This window comes from Sinocyclocheilus grahami, unplaced genomic scaffold (genome assembly GCF_001515645.1).
Source record: "Sinocyclocheilus grahami isolate Dianchi unplaced genomic scaffold, SAMN03320097.WGS_v1.1 scaffold1546.1, whole genome shotgun sequence".
NCBI classification, from domain to species: domain Eukaryota; kingdom Metazoa; phylum Chordata; class Actinopteri; order Cypriniformes; family Cyprinidae; genus Sinocyclocheilus; species Sinocyclocheilus grahami.
Window position 1 is genome coordinate 53,905 of NW_015506725.1, and position 4,480 is coordinate 58,384.

General features: G+C 34.0%; 1 long non-coding RNA gene across 1 annotated transcript in view; it reads right to left on the bottom strand.

Annotated features, from left to right (window-relative positions):
• The window catches only part of LOC107571071 (uncharacterized), a 19,293-nt gene that overhangs the window by 9,616 nt on the left and 5,197 nt on the right, over positions 1 to 4,480 (bottom strand). The window contains exon 2 of the long non-coding RNA XR_001607129.1: positions 1,868 to 1,872. This is a non-coding gene — a long non-coding RNA (uncharacterized lncRNA). The remainder of the gene's footprint in view (positions 1 to 1,867; positions 1,873 to 4,480) is intronic.

Here is a 4,480-nt window from a genome sequence, read left to right on the forward strand (position 1 = left end):
ACACACACACACACACAGAGACACACACAGACACACACAGACACAAGGCATGATAAACACACTACACCAAAATGACCAGAACTGATCAGACACAATAAAAGATGATCAAATGACGAGGAGTAAAACACTGACCACAGCCAGGCAACATACACTAAGTACTTGTACCAGCTAGATTTCAACTGTAATCATGTTTTCAATTTTTCAATTACACTGTTTTCAATTACTGTTTTAAAGTTCCTAAAAGAAAATCAATCATTTTTAAATCAACAATTCATGAACACATATTAAAGGTTTTGTTGAAAGAAGCATTTACATAAATGCACATTTAAAACTAGAACATTCCATAACTTAAAATATCATTAAATTGCTATTAATTAAATCATGAATTTCATTTTTCGTTTTGTTTCGACCCACACCACCTGCTCGTGACAGTGGGATAAAGCAGCACTTTTATAGTTTAAGGTTTTGGCATGTACACACATATAACCACACGATATATATCTAAAAAGCTCAACCTAATGTACCACAGTCCAGAAAGGTGTGGAATTCATCAAATCAGCGAAGTAACTGTGACACTGTGTTTTTCTCCTGTAGCCTATATATCCCTCTGATCATCAGAGCAAGTGCTGCGATAGTTTAGCCCCTGCCACCTGAGGAGGGGAGCTAAACGTTTTCAGATCACCTTTACAGAGGCAGCAGGTGAGCTGCTGTAGACTGTAGGCTCTCTACACAACTATAAATCCTGCAGGCCTACTCGTCCACTAGAGGGAGCTGCAGCCTGACAATTCTATGCGTGCAACTTGTTTCATAGGAAGCACCCTTGAACATGTTATGTGGGTTTAGACTGAGATATCCTGTGACACAGAAGAACAAAGAATGAAATGAATACATCAAGTACCGGTAAGTAATGGGTATTGTGGCATTAGCTACAAGAGAAAGAGGCGTGTGGATATTACACTTGAGAATGAAACAGATCAAGTTTGATTGTAGCTGACTGATTTCTACACAAGATTCTACAATTTCACACTGATAATCATAATCATAAGAACAGCATTAGGATGCATGAAAACTTATTTTAAAGATGCATGGTAAACCCTTTGCAGAACGTGCTTCAGTGATTCTGTTTTCTACAGACTGCATCGATTTGTCCTCATTTCTGACGGTGTGTTATATGATCTTGGTCCGGCTCCGAGCATCTGGACCTGCAGCTCTGACTACACCATCTCTCTACAGCGGTCGCTCAAATTCACTTTCAGGTGTCCAAGACCAGCTGCTGTCTATTATCTCCAAAAGCTGCTTGCCACACTCACATTTTTCACATTTCAAATCTGACATGAAATGGCTTATAAATGTCAAAACTATGAAAATACCTTCAGCTTGTTTAAAGGCAGTATTTCAGGCATTCACCCCAAGCCCACTGGCCACGTCCAGAATCACGTTCTCTCTGAGTACACACTTCTTTTGAAACTATTACAACTCATACATTCACACCAGCATAACTCTAGATATCTTGAATTGGATTTCGGACTAGTTACAGTTTCATAATGCATAACAGATTGGAATTCTTCTTTGTCAAATCGCAGATATCTGCAATTTAATTATGGATATCTCTATATATGGTTTTTGGCTAGGAAATACTTTCTTTGTACTTGTCTGCATTCAGCTTTTTGACTGGCAAAAAATATCAAATCAATATAGATATCTGGAATTAAAATCCTCACTATTGAAAATGATTAAAAGATATCAGAAATGCTACACCTTTGTCAAGCCAATTAACCAAATGAACCATTCTGTCAAAGAATTGTCTTTATAATAAAGGCCCTGTATGTTTGGGTCATTTTAAGTGGAATTATACAGAAACAAAGACAAAACCTAGTGGAGGTAGATGTAGAAATGAGGATTATTAGCAGGATTATTTTCCTAAAGTAAACTAGTGGAAGCTTTTGCCTTGGCATAAAAAAATTAAGGTAGCCTATTTAATAAAAGGTCATTACGACTTTAATCACAATTCTGACTTCTCACAATTCCTTTATAGTTAATATCTTGAAATTTCTATTTAACATCTTGCTTTTTTTTCCCTTTAAATTGTGAGTTTCTTTGAATATCAACAGTGGTAAACAGTGAGTTAATTAATTACATCTGATTAATAATTATGTTTTGAATATTAATGTTCCAGGTCTCTTGTATCTCCAACTATGTTTTTGCTGTTAAATACAAAGATTTAAAAATGACAAGTAAATATTTTTATTCTACACATTTAATTTTTTTATGATAATTTGTGACTACAGTCAGTAAAGTGGGACACATTTTCAGCTCACTTGTGCTTAAATTACACAATTTCTTACAATAGGACAAACAGAAAAAAAACAGTAATATTGTTAATATATATTGGAAAATGTTATGTATTCCTGTTATGCGAATCTGCATTTTCAGAAGCCATTTCAGAAGCAGTTAGCAGATTTATTTATACCGTTTATAGCATATCAACAGTCCAGCTGTCTCAGTTGTGGTGTTAGAAGAGTGTAACACCTTGAATCGGGGGATCTTGTTATATATATCTATATCTATCTGATCTCTATCGTTAGTTTGATCTGACCTTCTGCGTGAGCTCTCTTTATACCGTTTATAGCATATCAACAGTCCAGCTGTCTCAGTTGTGGTGTTAGAAGAGTGTAACACCTTGAATCGGGGGATCTTGTTATATATATCTATATCTATCTGATCTCTATCGTTAGTTTGATCTGACCTTCTGCGTGAGCTCTCAACCAAAGCTGTGTTCCCTCATTTGCACACGGAAAAGTAAGAAGAAATAAATCTGGAAATAAATACACGTGGGAATAAAAAATAATAAATACATACATAAATAAATTTTATTAAAATAAATGCAAAAAGAAATACATAAAATAATATAATACATAAAGGGAAATTACAAATGAACTATATTTGTTTTTATCAAGCCATTTATTCCTTTATTTATTTTCCTGTCATTTTATTTATTTATTTATCTATATATTTATTTGTTTTTAATGTCTGCAGGTTTGGGCCTCCACAGGACATTACCTGAGAAGTCAGTGTAAATACGTCAGCAAACTGCGCTCTTTCAAGGACGTGCATTTAATGCATGGCCAAAGTAAGAACATCATCTAAGTGTTTAAAACATGCAATGTAGGATTGCCAACTGCTCCCGTATTTAAGCAACATTACATATTGAATCCATACGGAAAGCAGTTTATCGTGTCACACACAGTTTAGGGAGCTACACACTCTCACAAACACAAAAACAAGAGCGAATTAGTTGAAACTGTAATAATAACATATTCGGCAAACTCTTCTGTGCATATGATGTAAACATATGTTTCTATTTACAATGTTTGCAGCATTGAGCAGTTCAGCCAATCACAGACACGTCTGTTGAACCGCTGAACTGAGATGAGTGACAGGCTCAGTGCAACTGAAATTATAAATGCTGCACTCTTTGCTATCTGTAATGCAGTCCGAATTTTAATAAAAGGGTTTTTTTCATTTTTCTTTTTCATGATGCTAAGAGGAATGTCCCCTCACTGAAGTTCAGCTATAGTTTAGTTATTCTATATAAATGCTCAAATGAATCTCAGACATGAACATATTTGCTTTGCTTCATTCATGTACAATATATATTTCCTTTTAGAATTAATTTGTTTGTGTATACACACACACACACACAAACAAATTCATTCTAAAAGGGAATATATATTAAAAATAAATAAATACATTTATATAATAAATATATATTCTATTTTAACTAATGCCTAAGTGTAAGTATTGTACCGTGATGATGATGATGATGATGATAGTAAATGCATGAATATTTAAATCGTAGGTAGTTTAAACCATTGTTTTATGTTTAAAAAGCCTGTTAAAATTATGACAACATGACAATATTTTTGGTGAGTTTATAATGTAATACATTTCTCATAATGTAATAATTGTTATTACATTATAAGCTCAAGATTTTATTACATTTTGAGAAAATTATTTCATTATGAACATTTTATTACAATAATAATGCAATACTTATTACAGTATGTGCAGTTTTTACATTGTGAGTTGCTACATACGTGAAACTCAATTTGCACATTAAATAAATGAAACCACAGAAAGATGGATCAACTTATAAAGGACAAAAGATCTGACATTGAAAATGAATCCAAACATGAACTAGATCAAATCAAAGAAAGCACTCCTTAAAATGTTTGCAGAAACATGTGCAGCATTATCATGATCAATCACGCATCTCTGCTCTACCAGTGTTCATGCTGATCAGGATACGATCGTGTAATTGATGTGAGAAAAATATCAACCAGATATCATGGAGAGTTAATGTCTTCTACCCAGCTTGGCCTTGGTGTAACACAATAAATAACCCACAGTCTGTATAAGGTAAGACTGTCCTCGGAAACATTTGTGACTGCGTGTGTGTGTGTGTGTGAGAGAGAGAGAG